Genomic DNA, 23,650 nt, shown 5'->3' with positions numbered 1-23,650 from the left:
GGTACATGCGGGTGGACAGATGAGAACAAGGTGGGTGTAAGAAAGTCATGAGATGCCACCTATGGGGCACTGTCCTGGGGAATTCTTCATCACGCAAGATTCTCTGCTATTGGACAGAGCAGAAGACCCGCACCCAAGGCGGGGCCTGAGCTAGACTGAAACAGAAGATGAAGGACAAAGAATCCTGGTTAAAGAAGGGAATGACAAAAGCCCTCTGATGGCTCAGTCCCCACAAGCTGTGATTCTAAGGAGGCACAACAGGATAGGCTCAAAAGAAGTAACAAACCAGAGACAGTGAAGTTATTTGTCAACCCCCATTCAGTCACTCATTTGTCTCAACATGCTTTCTATTCTGAAAGTCTACTGTGAGGCCTCAGACATGCCCCTTGGCCTTCTGGAGCTTAAACATTTGCTTGACTCTTGAACAATACTGTCAAAGCAAGAAGTACTCTGGAGAAAAGGTGCAAGAGACCTGCTGATGACCATGCTCATGGCAAAGAAGCCAAAAGGATGAGCACTGAAGACTGCCAAGAATGTGGCTCAGGGTGTGAGGACTTGGTCCATTTTGTAGATGAAGGAAAGTCTGAAAAGTGAGCAAGGGAGTTACTAGGGACACCCCAGGCTAGGGCTTGAAGGCAACTTGTGAAAAATAGGCTTACTCTAAGTGTGAAGAAATGCTGAACGTGTTTAAAAAAGCAATGGAGAGATGTGTCCTGACTTAAGTTTGAGTGGTCCCCATGGAGGCTGATATGAAGATGGACAGGATGTGACAGAACAGAGACTGAGCAGCAGAGCTGCAGCGAAAGGTTGCTGTGTGGGGTGGGGGTGGGGGGCTCGGCAGGGCAGCGGCAGCTGGCAGACAGGACCCACGCAGTATGCCGTGTTTTACTTCAAGAAGGAGCTTGGATAGGCCGTCCTACAGACGGGGAGGAATGACAGTAGGAAGGAGTGCTTCATAGCACCAGGTGCGACTTTGTGCATTCCCAGCCTTGTGTACAGTAGATGGAGGCAGGAGACTCCGGCGCTCAAGGTCATCTTTGGGTTCGCAGCCATCTTTGGGTTCTTAGCTATATGAGCCCCAGTTTAAAAAAGATAAATAAATGGATGATTCATTTCGCAAAAAAATGAAGAGAGGGAGAAAGGGAACAGAGAAGAGGAGGAAATGGGAACTGATGTAGGTAATGTGTACTGTCTGGTTTTATGTCAACATAACACAAACTAGAGTCATCAGAGACGCCTTGTTTATCAGAGAGGAAAAAAATGCCTCTGTAAGATGCAGCTGTAAGGCATTTTTTAAAAGTAGTGACCAATGTGGGAGGGCCCAGCCCATTTCAGGTTGTGCCATCTTTGGCCTGGTGCTCCTGGGTTCTATAAGAAAGCAGGCCGAGAAAGACAGGGTAGCAAGACAGTAAGCAGCACCCCTCCATGGCCTCGGCATCAGCTCCTGCCTCCAGCTTCCTGCTCTGTGTGAGTTCCTGCCCTCACTGATGTGGATGATAAACTATTCCGTGGAACTGTGAGTGAAATAAACCCCTTTTCTCCCCACGTTGCTTCTGGTCATGGTTTCATCTTCACAGCAATAGTAACCCCAATTAAGATAACGGGGAGTTGCTAGGGAGGCTAGGAAGATTGGTGGCAAGACTGAGGAGGCTGGGAAGGCTAAGAAGGCTGGTAGGGGGACTAGGAGGCTGGGGATGCCTAGGGATATAAAGAAGCACCTTATTCAAACAGGTACTCAGCACATATGAGCCTCGAAAACAGCCTGCAGACTAACAAAACAGAAACCAGTCACTTTTCCTCCTCAAGTAGGCAGGGCCCTCATGTGGGAAGAAAAAAACAACTCTTGAAATTTTTTTGGCCATGAGCCTTCCACTCAGCATCTGTACATTAAGCATCCTAAAGAAGTCAGGAAGGGCAACAGGGCAACCTGTCAATAGAGCTGGTGATGCTCTCAGCCTTGGGGAGGGAAGGAAGCTGGGGAGAAAAGCTTTACACCCTGCATTTTCTATTAGCTGGGAAGTCTCTCCCAACTCAGAAGAACTGCAGTAGAAGCTGAGATGTGCAGAAAGGTGGGGAGTGCCCTGGCCTTGGTTCCTCAAAGCACCAATTGAGTTCCAGAAGAAAATCTACCCTTGGACCTCTTCCCGAATAGGCTTTTTATTAATCAACAATAATTCCTGGCCCTTCTCTTCCCTCCCCTGCACTTCCTGAAGTGGTGGCATCCAATTAGTCGCTCTGAGGCACCACAGATCTCAATCCAGCTCTGGTTAAGACTACAGAGAAGGGGAGGGCATAGCTCAGCAGAACAGGTAGAACAGTGAGCCAGTTTGGCCATGGCCCTAGGTTTGATCACCAGCGTGGGTTTAAGAGGACTGGGGAGTGGAGGGAAAGTTGTTGGTAAAGTGATCAGCTTGCAAGCATGTTGACTACCTCAGACCAGCCCCCACCAGCCGTATAAAATCTAGAAGGGTGGCATGGATCTGAGGTTCCAGTGCTGGGGGAACAGAGACAAGAGGATCCCTGAGGCCCACTGCCGAGGAAGATACCTATTGTCCCCCTGTAGCTTCCACAAAACTACATGTCGGCATGCACACTCCCCAGCACAGATACACAAGCACAGATGAACATGTAGACACACACACCAAAAAGAAAACCTGTAAAGATAGATTTCTCAAAATCTTTTTTAAAAACGTTACCTTTTCAAAAATGTGGCTGCGTGTTTAGTTCCTTCCCAAGACCTGTGGAGTCCAAAGTGGGTAGTGGCCGTATTATACAGACAGACAGCTCATTGCGTACACCATCTGTAAGTCCAGTTCCACGATATGTGATGCCCTCTTTTGGCCTTCACAGGCACTAGTTACTCACAGGGGCACTTATGTACACACCCATATGCTTATATACTATATATATATATATATTTATTTATTTATATACTTATACATATAATTTTTTTAAATGTGGACATTAAATTAGACCTCTGATCTCCACATGTAACACACACTGCACAGACAGACAGACAGACAGACAATGAGAATAATTTTTTGGTGAAATAGCCCAAACTCAACAGAAGAATTGCATAACACCTTTAACTCATAGCAAAACCCAGCCAGGACCTCTTAACTTAGACCTGACTCAAAAAAGTGCTTCTTGATTTATATTAGAGTATGTTGATGGAAATTTCACATGCACTTGAATTTATATCTTCACATTCCACGCAATGCAGGCCTTTGTCTCCCTAGCATATCCAGAACTCTTAACATGTTTAGAAAACATTCCACATTCTCAAGGGTGGCTAGCGTTCAAGCCAAGTATTTCTACATGAATGATCGATGAATTGCAAATCTGAGGTCCTTGGAAACCTATTTTTACTGCAGTGTTTATAAACTTGTGAATAACTATTGCCCTAAAAAAAAATTCTGGACCTTAGCAACCCCAAAAAGAATAAACTAGATTTTACGCAACAGAAGGTGTCTTGACTCCAAGCAAATCTAACCCATGAAAATCCGGGCTTACCACAAATATAAACATGGAGAATGTTATTTATCTTATGAAGTGAGTTACAATGCATGTAAAAGTATAATTCCATCTCCCAAAACCTGTTTCACATTCAGCTTTTTTGAGAGATAAATAGCCTTCTCTTCAGCAAATGCTTACTGAGGCCTTTCCTTATTGTCATTCGAGTTAACTGCTAAAGATGTATCTAATTTTTTTGGTTGTTACTAATGCAGGCCTGTCAGCAGAATTAAGAGATCTCATTTTACTTCCAAAACATACTTCTAACCTTAAAAGTACACTATGCCCATCTCATCAGCTTAGGTATCATTGTTGGGCCTTGAAGGACCATTGTCAGCAAATTGCAGAACAAATCAAATTAGTATTGAAGACACTTTATATTATAAAGCTCTTTGCCCATCAAAACACCTGGAGTCTTTAAACTTCGAGAATTTTACAGCTGCACCAGCTCTTGTGTAAACAGGCAGTATTATTTCACTGCTGAAGTCAATAAGCCCCTTGTAAAACAAACCAACAAACAAACATTGCCAGCACAGCTTTCAGAAACAAGACAAACTGTATTGTTCTAAATATCAGAGAATACCACGTAGAGTATCTTAGGTCAAATGTGAAAACGTATTTCTCACTCTTCTTCAATAGACATACTGAGGCTGGTTTTCTAGGCAACTCCACTTTCTCCCCACTGTACATCGGTCCGTCTCAGCTTGGGTTCTGTTTCTCAACCTTGTGTTTCTCAGTGTGTGTTTAGGAACAAACGAGCTCCACTTTAATGCACATGTGCACATTTATGTTTTTTTCCTCCCCACACTCCACTTTGCTTCTCTCTGTGGTTCAGCCCAAACATGGTCAATGGTCCCACAGTACAAAGGAGAGAGACTTAAAAAAAAAATTAAGCATTCTCTATTTTTTTATTCAGGACTTCTTTTTTTGTTCTTTTTTCTTTCTTTCTTTCTTTCTTTCTTTTCTTTTTTTTTTTTTTTGTTAAAACAGAAGTCATGTTTACATGTTAAAATTTACTTCACTTCTTTCCCACTTTGGTCCTCAGAGGAATGTAAGTGCCCCAAAGAATGAGCACTGTTTTGTCTGGTACTAGTGCCTTCAGAAGCATCTTAACTGGGCCTGGAGAGGGGCCTCAGCAGTTCAGAGCACTGGCTACTCTTGCAGAGGACCCAGTTTTATTTCCCAGCACCCACAAATCAGGTCACAACCATCTGCAATGCCAGTTCCGTGGGATCTGATGCCCTCTTCTGGCCTCTGTGAACACTACATGCATATGTTACATATACATGCATGTAGGCACACGCTCATACACATAAAATTTTTTAAAAGCAAAACAAAACAAACAAACAAACAAAAAAACCCAAAAAACTCTATTATCTCTTAAAATCCATGAAAACTCTCTGAAGCCTTTTGAGGTAACTCCCAGCACTTCATTCATTCTTTGATTTAGTCACAGTGACCCTTCAGTGACCCCACTAAGCGCTAGGGGCCACGTCTTCACCTCCTAAGCAGGGAATTCTGAAGCCATCAACTTGCTTCAAATTCTGAGTCTTACAAACATAATACAAGACACTGGGGTCCACTTCTGGCCTTGTTAAATGTTTGCTGGGGGAGGAGGAGCGTGTTGTTTGGCTTAACCTTTATTTTTATTTGAAATGCAGACAGCAGTGAAGAGAGCCTGAGATGTCTGATCTGGAGTCTCAACTTGAATGAACTGGAAAGTACTTAGGAGATCAGCAAAGCATGTGTCTTGGCATGTCTGAGAGGGTGTTTTCAGACAGAATTGGCAAAGCTCGGGACACTCACTCTGAGTGGTTGGCACTGCTCCATATTGGGGCACAGATGGAAAACAAGAAGAGAAAAGAGGAGCTCTCTAGCTGAGGCACTGTCTCTCTCTTGTACTCCGAGAGCCGTGATGTGAGCAGCTGTGACGCGTCATGCTCTCTCTGCGTCAATGGACTGGAACCGCAGACATCACCAGCCCAGCAGCCATTCCTTCTTTACAGCTCTGTCAGCTGTCACATCACAGTGAGGAGAGTCTGACTAACTCCAAGTCCTCTGCACAGGCTCCATAGCAATGGCGTTTCCTCCCTGTTCCCAGCCTGTGGAGACCCACAGTCTATAACTGGCACCCAGAGGAAAGCCCTTCTGACTTCCCAGACCCAAGCTGGAATCCTACAGCATGGACAGGAGCACCTCCAGGCTGCCACTTCCCTCCACGTGGACCTCTCTGGAGGTAATGGTTGTGGGTGAGATGGCACCTTCTCTCGCCCTAGTGCTTCTGCCTGGTAACTTCATCCTGGCCTGCTTTCTCCTTCGGTCACCACAGTCCTGCCACATAAACAGCCACCTCCTGACAGTCTCTTCTTTGGAAAAGAATTCTAGACATTAAAAAGCAAAACAAAACAAAGCAGTGAATCTGTACTGCGATAAGTGAACTCAGTATGTACTCAAGTAAGATGAGCACACTGAGTAGGACAGAGTGCAAAGCGGGCTAGGAATGTTTCTGTTGATAATGACGGTGGCAGTATTGTTAAAATTATATATGTATATATGATAATGAGGCTTGACTGTATCACTGACTTGAAGGATTTTAACTCTTGTTGGAAACATCTGGTGCAAAGGAGGGTGACTACCTTTCAAATTAAGTCATGGCTGACCCCTTGACAGGAGGCCATCCTTGAATCCAGGACAACCAGGAAGTCAGTCAGCACGCAGAAAGAACAGCCCTTCCTATGTAGATCTGTCACCAGATGAACTCTAGAGTTTTACACGGTAAGGAGTCAGAAGAACAGCAGAAGTCAAGAGGAGACAGGGCAACACATAGAAAGTACCAGCTAAGATACTCTCAAGCTTAAAAAAATAATGCCACGGAGAGAGATTGAAGGGGAGATGGGGGCAGAGAGAAGGGAGAGAGTAGCAGAGAGAGGGCCAGCTAAAAGAAAGGATACATGAAAAAGCCACAAGGGCTGCTCATAACAGGTAAGCTAATCAATACATATTTCCAAAGCTTTTAAAGCTTGGAGCTGGAAAGAAAACTTAGCAGTTAGGAGCACTGGCTGCTCCTGCAGAGGACCTTGGTTCCTTGACTTCTCAGACCCCACATGGCAGCTCACAACGGTGTGTAACTCCAGTTCCAGGCGATTCGACAACCTCTTCTGTCTTCTTTGAGCACCAGGCATGCAGAAGATGCATAGATAGACAGGCAAAACAGTCACACACACACACACACACACACACACACACACTTTTTAAAATTAAAATTTAAGTTCAAACAACAGTACTCTTCATGGATGCTTATGCCCCAGAAGCCACCCATTACTAAGTGAAAAACCAGCTGCCCATGTGGGCCATTTCCCTGCAGATGGTTGGTTACAGTTATTGCAACACTTGCCCAGCAGAAGTGGATGGTTAAACCCCACTGCTGACAGCATCCCAGGCTTTGGTAGTAACATGATCTAGGACCACTCAGACCAAAAGCAGCTAGAGGAGGAAAAGGTCTTTGCCTTATAAACTATGGTTCTCCTCCTGTCTGCAGGGCTGTGTCAGGAGGGGCATGAGACAAGAAGTTCATGTCAGAGACAGCCCCTGCTCCCTTTACTAGGGAACCTACTTGGAAAATGAGCAGCCTATGGGCTACATCCGAGCAGGGTGTCTAGGTCCTCTCCATGCATGGCCCCTGGTTGGAGTATCGGTCTCTGCAGCACACACACACACACACACACACACACACACACACACACACCAGGCCCAGGATTTTTGGCTCTGTTGGTCTCCTTCTGGAGTTCCTGTCTCCTCCAGGTCTTTCTATTTCCCCCTTCTTCCATAAGGTTTCCTGCACTCTGCCCAAAGCTAAACAGAGAATTCTCAACAGAGGACTATCAAATGGCCAAGAAACACTTAAAGAAATACTCACCATCCTTGTCATCAGGGAAATGGAAATTAAAATGACCCTGAGATTCCACCTTTCACCCATCAGAATGGCTAAGATCAAAAACTCAAGGGATGACGCATGCTGGAGAGGATGTGGAGACAAGAGAACCCTCCTCCACTACTGGTGGGAATGTAACCTTGTACAACCACTTTGGAAATCAATCTGGAACTTTCTCAGAAAATTAGGATTAGCGCTACCTCGAGACCCAGCTATAATGCCTGGAGGCAATGGCTGTGGCTGCCTGTGGTGCACTGTAACATATTAGTATGCAATTTTCATACAGTTATTTTTCAATGCCAAATATTTCAAATGTTAATCTTTCTGGCAGCATGCCATGTGCCATTACTGTTCATATATTTTATGTAAACTGCCACTGAATAATTGTGGTGTGTTTTTTTTTTTTCCATAATCGCAAATATTGCTGCTGTGACATTAAGCAATCTATTGCCATTCCACAAATTGAGCCATTTGGTCCAATCTGTGTCTAGGTTCCATTATGGCATAGCCACTTCGAGTCGATAGAGGAATTGCTAACCAGAGGAGGAAAGTGTGCCTTTTACTGTATAACTTTCCAAATCAACACTGCGCTGTCAATCTGAATTGACAGGAGTCTGATGACAATGGCAGCCTGCCCTGGTGACCATATCAAACAATATGTTAAGTACACAAACAGTCCTAAAACTGCATTGTTCTGGGATTGCCGGGCACTAATTGCTCTGCTTAAACCTCCAGGAAATGTATAATTGTCCTATGAAATCACCACAGCTTTGGGTTCAGCTGGGGACTGAGTTCCCCTGTGCACAGACAGCACCCTGGAGGGTTTTGCTTCAGGCTTAATTTTCCACTCAGAAACTAAATGTCAATGAGTGTCCGCAAAGCACACTGCAAGGACATCCTTCAATGCCATCTCAGATATCACAAACATCTGTGGCATCCCCAAATGTTGTGTATCTTATACATATTTTAGCATCACTTATTTTATTGAAAAAGCGTTTGCGGACAGCAATTCTCTTACTCATTTCTGTATCATTCAACCAATGTGTATCATCACTGAAGTGACAACACCTGCTGCTGGTGTCATCAACCATAAATACTCAAAAATACTAACTGCTGATTCCATCGTGTCCTTTACCGACCAGCCCCTTGTTTCAGCACCTCTGTCCTCTGCTAGGAGAACCCAGACCCTCTTACCACACATATCTTGGTTCCTAATGAGGAAAGACAAGGTTAGTTTTTGTCTCCAAGGGGACAACAGGCAACAGCTGAAGACATCTTGGTTGTCATAACTAGGGGAGAAAGATGTCATTGGGATCTAGTGGTTAGAAGCCAGGGGTACCGCAGAGGGCAGACTCTAAACTCATGTCAAGGAACCCCCGGCGAGGCTCATTCCTCAGCAGTTAGCTCAACGTCATTCCTGTTACTCCTCCAATCTAACTCGATGGCCCTCCTATCTAACATGCCTTATATTTATTTTTCACTACTTTGGATTTTGGGTGTTTACAGTTGGACTTTCCGAAAAACTACATCAGTATTTCAAAAGCAGAAATGAAACCAGGTTTTAAAAATTCTTGCTACTAACTGGCCTCCTTTACAATACTTTTGAACTTTTAAGGTAGTTTTAAATGGGGGGGGGAAGCTATGGAGAAAAGGCAATGACACTGGAGACAGCCACTGCCTACCCTCACTAATAAATGTTCCCATAACTATGAAAGCCAAATGGCCAGCACCATAGTCACCTGAAGACCAGGCACTGCATTACCAGTGTTGAGCCACAGCGACTGCCACCTGTTATGTGGTGTATATGCCTTTTAATGTAGCCACAGTTTGCCTAATGACTATTCAGAGTTAGAAGCGGGAAATTTTTTTTTCAATATTTGAATTTTTCATCAACATGTCATTTAATATTAAATTCTACTCAAGAAATACTCTTAATAAAGGATATATATTATACATATAATATATGCAATACATGAATGGGGGAAGACATGACATTTGTCTAGAATGTTCTGCACAATTTATATGTCTGTTACAGAATTACCATCAAGAATAAAGTCCTGCAAATCAATAGCAGCAACACCAGCACAAAATGAGAAAAGCACAAATTGTGTTATCTCACTCCTGTAATTCTGGAAGGAGGAAATCTTTCTATGAGTTTGAACTATATAGAATACTCCAGTGGGAGGCAGAGGCAGGAGATCTCTGTGAGACCGAGGCCAGCCTGGTCTACAGAGTGAGTCCAGGACAGTCAAGGCTACACAGAGAAACCCTGTCTTAAAACAACAGCAACAACAAACAAATCAACAAACCAAGCCAGGATATGGGAGTAGCGACATCCCTTTAATTCCAGCCTTTAGAACTCTGCTCTGTGAGTTTGTGGCCAGCTAGGGCAACATACTGAGACCTAGTCTCAAGAAAAGAAAGAAATAAAACAAAACAAAAACCAACCAAACAAACAAACAAAACAAAAAAAGTGGAGAAACCACTTAGATATTTATTTTTCTCCCTTCCTTTCTCTTTCTTTCCTCCTTCCCTTCCCTACCAGCCCCTCCCCTCTCTCTTGAGTTAGAGTCTTGTTAGTTGACCAAGCTGGTCTTAAACTCATAGATTTAAACGAGCCCTCAGCCTCTCAGGAAACGGGAACTGGTTATGTCCCCACTCCCATAGCATCCAGCTTTAAAAACGCCTTTCTCCAAGGAAGATACGAACCTGGCAAGTAAGCCCATGGTGCTCAATGCCACAGCACTGGGAAGACACAAATCGAAACACAAAGAGGTGTGACTCCTCCCTGTCAGAAGGGCCACCAGCAGCAAGACAGAACACCTAAAGTGACAGTGGACTCAGGGGCTCTGTGGTGGAAATGCAAAATGGCCTGGTAACCGAGGACACGCTTCATAGCTGTTCACAGAGTTACAGTGTGATAAACAATCCTAGATGTGTACCCCAAATTAAAAACAAGTGCTCAGTGTTCATGGCAGCTTGATTCACAATGGCTGAGAGGTGGAAACCAACTGAGTGTCTATCAACAGATGCTCAGGTAAACAGAGGTACACACACACACACACACACACACACACACTCTTGAGGTATCTATTTCCCAGTCATGAGAAGAGAAAGGCACACTCCACAAGGTAGACGACCTTGTTTGGTGATGTAAAGGACAAACAATGAGGCATACGCCATCCTGTGTGGCAAATCTAGAGTGTCATAAAGACAGTACAGAGGAGAGAGGTGACCAGAGCGGGAAGGAAGGAGAAATGGGAACCACTCAAAAGTCATCACGTTTTCATTTACGAAGACAAAATGTTCCAAAGATGGGCAGTGGTGATGGGTTCACTGAGCGAACGTGCTTACTACCATCAAGCTTAAACTCAAAAATGGCTAAAATGGTAAATACGGTCTTGTACGTGATAAAGAAAGGTTTCATTCCAGGTCTCAAATGACGTGCTCTGTTATGAGTCAAGAGATTTTTCTTCCTCTATCTCTGCCAGAATTGGAAATGTTAATAAGTATTAATTCTTGTAAAATAATGTGTCATGGTTACATAGAAATCTGAATGGCTGATGAAGCGAAATGCTGGGGAACCTTCTCGATAGCCAGTCCTGTAGGTTAATTCCTTTTCAAAGCTTCTCTGAAGGGCATCCCAGGCCCGTGAGCGCTGGCGCTCTGCCTGCCCTTCAGATCCTTTCCTCCCACTAAATGCAGATTCATGTAAACATATCAATTTTCTCTGATGGTGGTGGTTTGGGGTTTAGAGCAAAGTGCCATTTAAAAAAATTTTTTTTTGCTTCAACATGGAGGGAAAGAGGAATTATGGACTAAACCCCAGAGAGATTCATTTTTTAATGTGATCGGTTTCCTACCTCAGAACCAGCTGACAGCAACTCTAGACAGCCTTAATCGATACTGCTCAGCTTTATTTTCTCTCGGTTTGTCTTATGATGTAAACTCTAGAAGTTCTTCAGCCAGGGTTGAAGAAAGCGAGGTCTGGCAGAGGACTTAGGTTCAATTCCCAGCACCCACATAGCAGGTCAGACTGTCTGAAAGGCCAGTTCCCGGGGAGTCAGTGCCATCTTCTGGCCTCCACAGGTACTGCATCCACGTGGCACACATACATACATTCAGGCCAACAGTCAGAAACACAAAACAAGTAAGTCTTTTTAAAACGCTCTCCAGCTAAAACAACATATTACAGTCTTTCCTAAGACAAAGGTAAGTATTCTGAGTGGAAAACGCAGACAGTGTGATATTTACAGTTGCCAGTACTTCAGAACCTCTAAGACATCAGACAGGAAATTCATACGGTCAGAACTTCATTCGCTCATAAAACTGACTATACAGTGCCTCCTGAAACAGGAGTACAGCAGAGCTGACCACCTGAAAATATTATGGGTTCAACCAAATTTACATCACACTACACAACTAGATATTTGAAGCTCGTCTAAAAATATACTTAAAATTTTTTATTTCTATTTTCATGTGTATGGGGTGTTTTGCCTGAATGCATGTATATGCACCACACGGAGCCAGTGCCATCAGAAGCCAGAAGAAGAGAACACTGGATCCCCTGAGACGAGTTAGTTTGCCTCAATGCAGTAGTAAATAAAATAAAATAATAAATAAATAAAAAGAATTAAAACCCACCTCAGAACACATCAGAGATGAAGCAGGAAAGGTTAATAAAACAGATGTAACTAACACAGTGAGGCGGTGTGTGCATGCGCTGATGTTTTCAGCGTCACCTTCTGACCTCCTCACCTGTATCGCCAGCCCCGTTGCTCCCTCCTTCAGGAAGCCTACTTCCTGGAAACCCTCCCCAGTGGCTCCCAGGCGGCCGCAGTTAGCTCCTCTCCTGAGCACTGGGCTCCTACAGCATCAAACAGGGTGCCTTCATCCTTGCATTTGTTAAAAGCTGCTGGTCTCTTCAAAGCCATGGCCAGGCCACCACGGCATCAACAAATGTAAACTGAGTGAGGGGCCAAGCCTGGCTTTAGCAATGACACAACCATTGCTTTGTTAAATCTCATGCACTCAGCCTAACCTTCCCTCTCAAACTCAGCACTTTGCTAGCGTCATACAACACATTCCTTTAAAAGGCAGATTTACACAATACACACTACTTCTTCTGGGCGTTTAATAGTTTATCTGCTTTAAAGGGTATTCTGTAGAATGCCAACTTGCATTTGAATCCCTGTAAAGGCTTAAATGGCTACAGATAAGATTTCAATGCTTTTCAACAGATGTGCATGTTGAGGGCAGCTGAACTCATGGCTGCCTGAGGGGTGGGGGAGCCGCTAATAACTCATGTGCCTGTTCCTGTAACATGTGCCTATAATTCTAGCACTTGGGAGGCTGAAGCAAGAAGAGGCCAATTTCAAGGCCAGCCTGGTGTCATAGTGACATGCTGTCTCAAACAAACAAACAGTTCATCCACTGACCACGTTAAGGTTGCTGTCCAGGGAAGCTCAGAAACGGTGGTGCCTAACCACCACCAAATCTCCCCTCCTGAGTGTCAATGTGGCCATTAGAAGCACAACTGCATCTCAGACTGTCTTCCTTGTCCGCCTGTTATGAAACCTTCCCATTCCAACCCTTTGAAAGTTCTCTTCTGGCCACAGGTTAAGATGAAATAGTTCTTCCTTGTCTAAGGTTGACCCTGAATCCCTGTAACCTTCTCTTCACCACGGCCCAAGCTACTTGGAAGAGGAGGAGAGCAGGTGAAGGCAGAAACTAAACAAGGACAGTCAGGGATTACCTGGGTCTATGATTGGGCTGAGTGAGTCAAGATGTCTTGTTTAGAGCTGAGCCCTCGCTCTCTTAGAGCAGCCCAGGTCCTAGATTGGGACTGGTCCTTACCCTGGGTCCATAGCTCCCCTAGGGTGCTATCTTGATATTTGCCTTTCTGAGCTTCCTTGCTCTCTGTGAACTTGTCTGTAGAGGATTTTATTTTATTTTATTATGTTGTTTCTTATTTTGTGTAGTACCTGCCTCCCCAGCCTGGTTTGGGGCCTAATAAGCAATTCGGATGTAGTAGTTAGTTATAGGGTTAAAAAAAATGCAAAGAATAAATACCACCCCCCGCACTTACATTCTGAAGCTGCACCTACAATAGCCTCACATTTAAAAATCAACACAATATTCTGAAGAACCAAAAACTGTTTAGACAGAATGTTTTACCAGTGGGTTAGATATAATCAAAATGGAAAGCAGAGAGAATGCCACGTCTCTGAAATAACATCAGTGTACCAGCTGCCATTGTTCGCAAACACAGACAGCACCTAACGGCCAATTTGTAAAAACACATAATTAGTCAGTAAGCCACAGGGAAGCATTCATGTACACAAAGCTTTCGACAAGGCGAACTTCTGACCCAACTCTCAGTCCTGACAATGAAACTCAACTGTTACTAGAAAACAGTGAGGGTCAATAAAAACACAGCTAGAGAGAGGCTCCTGGGACCTGACATCTTTTCTCACAGTTCTTGTTCACTGCCACTGTTTTTGGCTCCACACAGTCTCTATTGCCAATGACAATCATCACTCCCAGTAGTCAGTGGCTCGTTACTGCTGGTCTCACTTTGCACTTATGTTCCATGGCTCATTTGCAAATAAAAATCCATTTTCCCCACAGACAAGATGGTGGTTAAGGTATTTCCTTGGCCAGTCTGCAAGACCTTCCTGTGACTTACAGACCTTGTACTCTGCTAATGCCAGGCCAAGGAGACATACATCCTCCTGGAAACATCTGCCAATCCACTTTCTACCACACTCCCTGCCCTTTTAAGGCTCACACCATCCTAACCGCACTAATGCCTTAGCTTTAAAATCACCTGCCCTTTCCCCTGCTCCTCCCAAATGTCAGCTCTTTCTTCTTTGATTCTCAGAAAACAAAGAGATGAACCCATTAATGTATAATGAGGCATGAGTGATGAGAGGGGTCAAATATTCTACCACAAAGCAGAAAATAGGCAGGCTTGTTGGATCCCTTCCTGGGTTGTTGTTATTACTTTCTGAAAGACAGTATTGCCAAGCCAGACAATTTTAGCTCCAAAGGTTTAAAGAGCAATACTTCAGGTGAGCATCCATCACACATCAAGTGTGCCTCAAGAATGATATGCACATTTGACTCTGTGCTTTCCACAGAGCTCGAAAATGCTTATGTACACACTCACCCCAAACAGGATGTTGAGGAGTTAAAGTGAAAAGCACCAGGCCCTGTAGAGGGAGAGAGTCTACAGATTAAAGCTGGGTTTTAAGGCAGAAGATCTGATTCGTCTAAAAAGCATCCCTGAATCAGTGACTTTAAATTCTTGGTCGAGTGTCCACATGCCCACCATCTCCAAACCCTCTTAGCAAGCACTCTAACTTACAAGTTTATAGGTGTTCAGATACTAATCACAATTCAGCTGTACCTGGTGGCACAGGGCTGCAATCCCATACTGGAGAGGCTGAGGCAGAAAGATCAACTGTAAATCTGAGGCTAGCCTGGGATGCATAGCAAGAGTCCACCTTAGAGAAAAATCCCAACATGGAGAATTGAGGTGGGCATGGAGTCCCACCCCAGCAGAGGAGACAATGATTAGCAGTTGATACACAGTGCCTGGGAGAGGGCCAGTCAGTCTTCTTTAATGGTGTGACCCATAGTGGTGGAAGGCCACACTTCCAAGAGTATATATGGGCAGCACAAACTGAGAGGATGAATTAAAAAAGAGAGAAAATGCAAAGTTGGGTGGGCAGAGATGTGAGGGTGAATTTGAGAGGAGTTGGGAGGAGGGGTACGTATGATCAGATCACATGTATGAAATTCTGAAATAACTAAGAGACAGGAGGAGGGAGGGAAGGAGAAGGGGAGGGAGGGAAGTGGAGGGGGAGGGAGGGGCAGAGACAAACACAAAGGCAGAGAGAGGCAGAAAAGAGCAAAGAGAGAGAAAGGCAGAGAATGAGGCAAATAGAGAGAAACAGGCAAAAGGAAAAAAAATGAATTGGATGGGGAGGAGATCAGAGGCAAACAGAGAGGCAGCGAGAGTTTTGTTTTTAGTGTTTTTTTAAAGGACAACTCAAACATTGATTATAAAAAACAGCAGAGCTGTGTAAATCTCCTCGACATTTATTTCACGGGTTAGACTTGTTCCCTTTGACTTGAATATGGACAGAACACCAGACACATTTACAGCCCTTCTCTTAATATCTGTGACATTGTTTTAAACTGAAATGGATTTAAATTTTTAAATACAGCATCTCTGATTCGTATGAAGTTAATCGGGAGTTAACTGGAGCTTCCCAATTAAAACTGTACACTCAATTGTATCTTCTAGGCACAATATTCACACAGATTCTAGTTTTCACACACACTGCTGCACATTAACTCCATTTTAGGACAGTGAGCAGACCTCAATGCATATTAAGGACCCTTTAGCATCTGGCTTGAACGAAGTAAAAGCTCAAATCAGGAGTTTGAACATACACACCAAAAACATCATCAGTTTTGAGGGGGGGACCACTGGATTATGTCATCCATTTTTTTAATCACATTAGAGTTTTATTGTGGTAGCTGTATTGTATTAAAATCTAAATTTTTTCTAAATTGCTCCCATTGGGTACATAGTGAATCTGAGACAGAAAATTTCTGGCGCAGTAACAGTTGCCACGGGCTTTCCTGGCTGTACCCCTCTGCCATGGTAGTTTCAGGGTGAGAACTGGGTTGGGTTGAACTCAGGATGCCTTTCCCTCTGGGCCGATGCTTCTCACTTCTGCACAAATCCTCTGCTGGCTTCCACACTGGCTTCTTGAAAGATGGACTTTTAAGTCTGTGGGTGAAATGCTTTTATAGATTTTTTGTTTGTTTGTTTGTTTGTTTTTTGTTTTTTTCAGAGGGGACCCAGGTTCAATAAAGAGAGTTTTTCATTTAATTAATGTTTATTGACTGAGTCCTGAGCCAGGCACTGCCGTCAGCAGTAAAGGCATTAAAAAGGGTAGATGAACTGAGTCCCCTCATGATCATGGAAGGATCACCTGAGAGCAAGGAGTTAGTGCTCCAGCAAATTATGCAAAGCAACACAGGAGATGCAAAGGGCTCATAGAAGGAACACCCACCTCTAAGGATAACTGAAAAAAATTCCACCATGTGGGCAGAGTGGACAAAATGAGGGACTTGGCCAGCAAATACAGGGATCTGGAGGGAGATAAGGAAAAAGGGAAAAGGCATCCTGGGCCTGACTCTAAGTTCAAGGACATAGGCAGGTGAGAGGAAAGCCCTGCATGGGAAGCTGTAACTCACTCTTGTCGCTGCAATGGGACTCATGGGGAAATAAGCTTGGCAGAGGACACCCCACGTGAGGCAGACAAGGGGATCAGGGCTCAACTGCTACCAGGGTGAAGAAGCATCAAGATGAACACCGAGTTTCTGTGGCCCTGATAACATTTAATGCTGGCAATTACCTTAAAATCTTAACGACTGTGGTTGGCACAGACATCATTTACAGGAATATTTGCTTTTAAAGGCTAGTTAAAGGTTAGTTCACTGCTGGGGAATATTTGCTTATTTTTGCTACATCCCTGTTCTTACACAAACATTCATTAAGTTAACACAGCACACTACTGCCTGCTCCCACCATCCAAACAGAAGTTAGGCACCTTTCCAACTCACTAACGACAGTAATAAAGGGAATAAAACCCCAGTAATCCAGAATTACGACAATCCGAGGGGATCCACGCTCTCAGCATACACCCAGTTTACTGGTTTATTCCAGATACATCTATCTCTGAATTCCTCAGTGCGCACAAGAATAAACAAAAGTTTGCACTAAGCTCTGTTAAGATATTAGGATTTAATGCCATGTTTTGAAAAATAAAAACCAAGAATATTTATATCCTAACTGTGACCTTCCCACCACGGGAGCATACCCCAGGAAAAGCATGACTTGGATCCTATTAAAGCAGACCCGGATGACGAAACTGTTTTCTTGTAGTAGAGAGGGAACGTCAGACACAGTCAGCTACCTTAATGGTGCAGCGACTGGCTCTCTCCAACTTGGCAAAGTACGTTGCACTCTCAGAATTCAATTATTTGTAAAACTGATATTGAATTCTTTACTTATAGGAAAGGATAATTTCTTGTTGCTGTTGTTGTTTTTCCTCCTCTAATTTGACCCCATGATCAGAAAGGATACACAGATTTACCACTCATTCCGTGCTTAGATATCTGTGGTGGACTTCCCTATAAAACAGAATGGGAATGTTTCTTTTTCTTCCTTCATCTGAGGTTACCAGGTCGGTGATAGTGGTGAATATTTTCTTGTTTGCTCATTAATTGGGAAATATGTCAGTAAAAAGGAAAAATATATATATATATGTATATGTATATATATGATAAAGAAAACACCGAGTGTCTCATGCTGACTTTAAGATACTTGACAAGTGCTTCAGGGGTAACCTGAATTTCTTTGATCTTTAGAAAACACTACTGGTAAGCAAGCTGGCTGGACCCAGGCTCTGCAAGCATTCTCCTAAGCATAGCTCAAACCTGGTGTGTGTGTGGAGGGGGGGAGGCACCCTGACAAGGCCAGCCACTCAAACATAAACGCACCTTCCCCCCCCCCCCCCCCCCGCAGTGTCAGGACAGACCCAGCAAGCAGCGGCTTGCAGGAAGCTGCCTTACCACTACAAGCTTTTATTTATTTATTTATTTTTCAGAAATATTATTTGACGCTCTGGTAATCTTATCAGATTTTAAATGTTCCTTATTTACAAACTACCACACCGGTTTCTTAACTGGGATGTCCTTGGATAACAAACCACAGACTTGAACGTGATCCAAAATCATGTTCCTGACTTCCTACAAGAGAGCACTGAATCCTGGTCATTTGCTGTAGAGCGTGTTGGGGCTGTATTTTCACTTCCTTTTAAAATAGAGATGAATAGTTTTTACGTGTAAACATCGGAAGGCATTCCCCCTCATTTACAGGCATGCTAGCACATTTCACAACCACAAATATTCCCGAGGAACAGCCTAAGAAGGGCCATCATTTAAGGCCCAAGACTCTACCGCTATTCTGCACTCTCCTTGCTAACTACATTTTTACAGAAACCCAGAAAGCCACGGACCGGTCATAGTAAATTGGGTCCACTGCAAACGATTCCTAGTGTTCTGTGGGCATGCATTCGACCGAATTACATACAATTTGCTTCCAAAACGAGACTCACTTCATTTGTAGGCTATTTCTCAGGAGTACTAATTCCGGTCCCGAAATACACCAACGGAGGACCTCAGAACTATCATTTTCAATTGCTTTGGTCGAGGGAGGGAGGGGAGAGGGGGAGTGAGAAGACGTGTGGCCATTAGCCACCCATAAGAAGGTTCCCCACGCTCCTCCTCCCCATCGCAAGGCCGGCGTCAGTCAGTCGCCTGCATATGTCCCCACCTCGCCCCCTCCCGTCTGCGCAGCGCTGGCACCCAATGGTAGGCCCGGGAGAAGACAAACACAACCCAAGCGCTAGCTACAGACACTTAACATTCCTAACTTTTTTCCTCTCTCTCTCTCTCTCACTGTGTGAGCCTCAAAGGTAAGCAAGCGAGAAGACGAAAAAAAAATGCAGAAATATGAAATAAGCCCTCGTGGCCAAAGGTGCCCTGGAGTTTTAAAATCTCCCTCAGAGTCACAATTCCTCCCTTACATACACTCTCACTAGCCTCTGTACTGTCACCGCTCCCCAGCTGGGGCTACTTCCCAGAGCTGGGCTCCCCGGAGCCTGTCCCCGGATGCAGGACAGTGTGCGTCCTTCTGCACTCAGCCCACGCGCATCCCGCATCCCTGCCCACGCCCCGGGCCATGCGTCGCGAGATGGGTCCCAGGTGCCAGGCTGCCCGGGGAGCCCTCGCACCCCACACGCACCACCCAGGCTCCGCGGAGTGCTAAGTCCAATGCCCGAGGACCTCAGGGGCCTCCTGAGTGCCCACGCCCGCCGCATGGCAACGCTTACCTGTCCCCGCGGTGCCACGCGTGCTCCCCGCGCACTCGGGCTGCGCGGTAGCTGCAGGGGCCGGCCGGGCGGCGGCGGGAGCGAGACAGCGGCTCCAGAGGCGTCAGTCAGGCTGGAGCCTCCTCCTCGGCCGCCCGCGTGAGTGCGCCGCGCTGGAAGGGCGCCAGGCGGCCGTGCGTGCAGCCCCAGCCAGGAGGGGGGCCGTGCGCCCTGGCCGCGCCAGCGCTCCCCGCCCCGCCGAGCCGCGCACCCGCCTGCCCTGCGCATAGAGCCTGCAGCTGCGTCTTCAGGGCCAGCGGGGTCTCCAGGTCATCCCCAGAAGTGTCCACCCAACTTGGAGCGCAGGCAGCAGGGGGAGGGAGCCGTCCCCCGAGAGAGGCAGACAGGACCACCAACCATGCGCGTCTCTGGAGGCCACACTTACTGGCTGGCTGTTCCTCTGAGGCATGGCTTGCACTGGCACCGGCCCAAGAAAATCTGACCCCCCCTGAATGGCGAGCAGAGTTTGAAACTAGTCCTGTCATAATGTAGGTTTTGTGATTTCTTATCCAGTGCATAATACATACTATCTAATTTACTCAAGATATACATCACAGGCACATGGAACCTTCCTGTCCAGCAGCCTAGCTGTCTCCTAGGTTGTCTGCCTCTGAAATGCCTCTTGGGGAGTGGCACTGGTGTACTGAGGGCCTTTGATTCCCCCACCAAACCTTACAGGTCTTCAAAGAGGCAGGGGATGGTATAGGGCCACCTCAGGCAGCCCCAGCGTGCACACATCCTCCAAGAGGCCAAGGCACCTTTGAAATACTAAGGAAAGCCCTTCAGCTGAACTTCTTTTCCTGATCCTAAAACCACCACTTTCAGGAACATGGTATTTTTGCCTCATCATCCAAGGGGAGATGAGGAGCTCCTTGCTTAAAACACATGGCAGAAATTTAAATGCCGCTTTAACTTCAAATTGAAAGTCTTTCTACACCTGGCTCCTATATCCTGCTGCAGGCTAGGTTATTAGGTTTGCAATAGACCTGGGAGAGGAAGACACTCCCAAAAGAAATACTGTCCGATGGTGGGGACCTCTGAAAGCTATGGACCGGATGAGGGCTGTGCCTTGTATGTACTTTGAGGCAAGAAAACTATTATGTTCTCTGAATTGATACCTCGTGGCTCTGGGTTTGCCCCCCACACTTTCTCTTCCAGAAATGATATTATAAAAAGAAATGGGTCAATCAGCTTCCTCCTTCCAGGGGAGCACAAAGCCTTGGCAGACCTCTGCTGGGCCTGCTCATGCTTCTGTCACGGAGGAGGCTGTGAATTGATGGAATTCTCTTGGAGATAGGGGTGGGGTGGGCCTTTGACTGACTGTGTATCTTCTGCCTTTTCTGGACTTTACTCCTTAAAGGTTAGGGAGATAAAATAAGATCTGGTAGGGTTCAAGAAGGAGTGAATACCAACCCTGGAGGAGATCACTCATGGTGGCTGATTCTTTTGACTGTTCTGGTTATGAGAATCCCCATCTCTGATCTATCTTTTTCTGCCATTTTTTGATCATTTAATAGGACCATAATTCTCTTCCACCAAAGCATTATGCTATGGAAATGCACAGGAAACCAGACTGTCAGCAGTTGTGATTTGGTGGTAATTCCCTTATAATTTTGGCTAGGGATCTGAAAACCACAGCTAAAATCTCCCTTTTCTGGGAGAGAATAGCTCTTGGAAAGATTGAGCTCCTTTGCCTGTCAGCTCCTTTGCCCCCATCTGTTTACAGCTGGGCTCTAAAGCATCCCCCAAATCTATGTACGAAAAACCTGGGCTCCAATAGGTGCTGTTTGGTAAGTGGGTTTGTTAGAGAAGTCTAGCTTACTGACAACATAAAACTGAAGAGGATGTAGGTGTCCCGGTTCCTTCTCTGGTGGTCACATGCTCCCAGCACAGGCCCAAACAAACAGGGCAAATCTCAGAAACCGAGCACCAAAATAGCCTTTGCGCTGCTTCAGTTGTCAGGGGTATTCTGTGATAATGACAGAAAGCTGCCTTACATTCACCATGATGGTCAGAAGATGCCCACCGTGGGCTTTGTATACATCTCTAGTACCCGTAGTTGGTCCAGCTTTGGAGTGGTTCTGCTCACGGCTGTACCTATTCCCAGCCCATCCACTCCTTTCACATATCTGCATTGCTTTTACACACTGTGACTGAAAACCTAAGAGCAGGGAGGTCAGGGAGGAAAGATTTATTTCCACTCTTGCTGTCCATTGTTGTGGAAAAGCACTGTGTTGGAAGCAGCCTGTAGCTGTGCAGCTGGAGCTGGAAGCAGCTGGTTTCACCACCCTAGCAGGTGGATGAATGGCCTAGAGTGCTTAGCCTCTCTATGGCACATCTGACAACCACATCCCATTTCCCCCCTAATTTCAAAGCCTCCTGTTCTAGGTACTTTCTGTCGCTACAATAAAACACAGACCCAGACCAACCTGGGGATGAGAGTGTTTATTCCATCTCACAGCTTACAGTCCATCATGAAGGAACCTGGAGGCAGCAACTGAGGCAGAGGCCATGGAGGAAGGCTGCTGACTGGATCAACCCCCATGGCATGCTCAGCCTGCTTTCTCTACAGTCCAGGACCACCTGCCCAGAGGTGGTACCACCCACAGTCTGGGCCCTCCCACGTCACTCACAAATTAAGAAAATGCTACAGACTTGCCTACAGGCCAACCTAATGAAAGCATTTTCTCAACTGAGGTTCTCTTCCCAGATCATCCTAGCATGTGTCAAGTTGACAAAATCCTGACCGGCACCACCCAAAACTGGGGCAACCGCTAGAGACAAGGTGTTTGAGCATGAGGCTAGAGGCTATAGGGACATCTTATAGTCAAGCCAGAGCAGACTCCTTCCTGCATTTCCTCTGTAACTGCCCTAACACTATGCTTTTCCTGCCTTCCTCAGAAGTTTACTTCGAAGTCATCATTTGGTCCATGACTATCGATAATTTCACTGAGCATCTGGTACCTAGACTTTGTGGACACTGGCCTCTGGGAAGCGTCATCTAATAGGGGAAGTGCATATCCTTCAAGACCAGCATGGGAACACAGGTATCGCAACAGGAGGAAGACATGGGGAGGTGCTGGAGGATGGGACTAAGCTGAAATTCCAGTAAGCTTGAGCAGTGAGCATGAATGCCTCTATTCTAGGCTCCTGGTCCCATCCTGTCTCTATGGATGCAGCACCCATAGAGATGAGGAAAGGGCAGATGAGGGTCCCCGTGGAAGTTCTCTGACCCTGAAATTGGTGAGTTGCTGCACAGGCATCCTCCGTCTCCACCCTCGAATCTCACAAGGTGAGATTGTTATTTGTTTTATAGTGGAAGATCCCAGGACATAAAGCACCTGACACACAGTTCAAACTCCAATCAGCCTGAGTCTAGACCCCAGGCAAGAAAGCAACACTCTGTATGGGCCTGCCAGAATTCGTGGCATGTAAAGTATATGAACAAAACGTGACAGCAAAAGGTGTTCCCGACCAGGCAGGGGAGGCAGGTATGGCCTCACTTGCTCATCTTTGGTATGAGGGGACCATGAACTCACACCGCTTCCACAGGGGGCTGGAGGTGACAGCCTGTGAGAACTAGGGTATGCTTGCAAGAGATAACATCAACTGTTTAAGAAGGCACAGCTGAGGAAAGCCCTTGCTGCTCAGAATTGATGCCTGAATTTCATCCCTAGAAACTACTCCAGAGTTGTCCTCTGACTTCTGGGTGTGAGCTGTGCCGTGTGTAAAGGCTCCACATGTCATATACATAGAAACCTAATGGCCAGAGAGAAGGCTGAGGGTGTCATGTGTGAAGCCAATGGGCTGTGCTCCTACCAGGGCAATGCCGGAGAAAACTCACAGAGCAAGGCTTCCTGTTTTTAGTCTCTGCATCTTGATCCAAAGGCGGCAGGAGACGGTGTTCCATGCTGGGCATAGAAGACCTCAAAGCCCACTCCTACAGTAACATCCTCCAAAAAGACCACACCCACCCCAACACCTACCCTAGCCCTAATAGTGTCACTCTCTATGAGCCATTTAAACACACAAGCCTATGAGGACCATACCTAGTCAAACCACTTGCACATGAGCTCACATGGAGGGGGATCAGGTGTTCCCTCACCTTTCCACCTTGAGACAAGGTTATTGCAGCTCCTTATGTTAGCAGGTTCTATCAAATTTCTCTTTTCTCACAGTGCCTCTGATT

The 23,650-nt window shown here is 45.6% G+C and overlaps 1 protein-coding gene across 2 annotated transcripts in view; it reads right to left on the bottom strand.

Moving 5' to 3' along the window:
• The window catches only part of Smad9 (SMAD family member 9), a 45,343-nt gene extending 25,525 nt beyond the window's left edge, over window positions 1-19,818 (bottom strand). The window contains exon 1 of one of the 2 annotated variants that reach the window (XM_021647807.2): window positions 19,423-19,818. The gene's annotated coding sequence lies outside the window, so the exon portion shown is untranslated. Of the gene's footprint in view, window positions 1-18,645; window positions 18,804-19,422 lie in introns of those variants that run through there. The other variant, XM_060378329.1, reaches the window with a different exon arrangement.
• Window positions 19,819-23,650: the final 3,832 nt, after the last annotated feature.

Source organism: Meriones unguiculatus, chromosome 2, assembly GCF_030254825.1.
Source record: "Meriones unguiculatus strain TT.TT164.6M chromosome 2, Bangor_MerUng_6.1, whole genome shotgun sequence".
Classification (NCBI taxonomy): domain Eukaryota; kingdom Metazoa; phylum Chordata; class Mammalia; order Rodentia; family Muridae; genus Meriones; species Meriones unguiculatus.
Note: the sequence above shows the minus strand (reverse complement) of the source record. Positions and strands in the feature narration are given on the sequence as shown.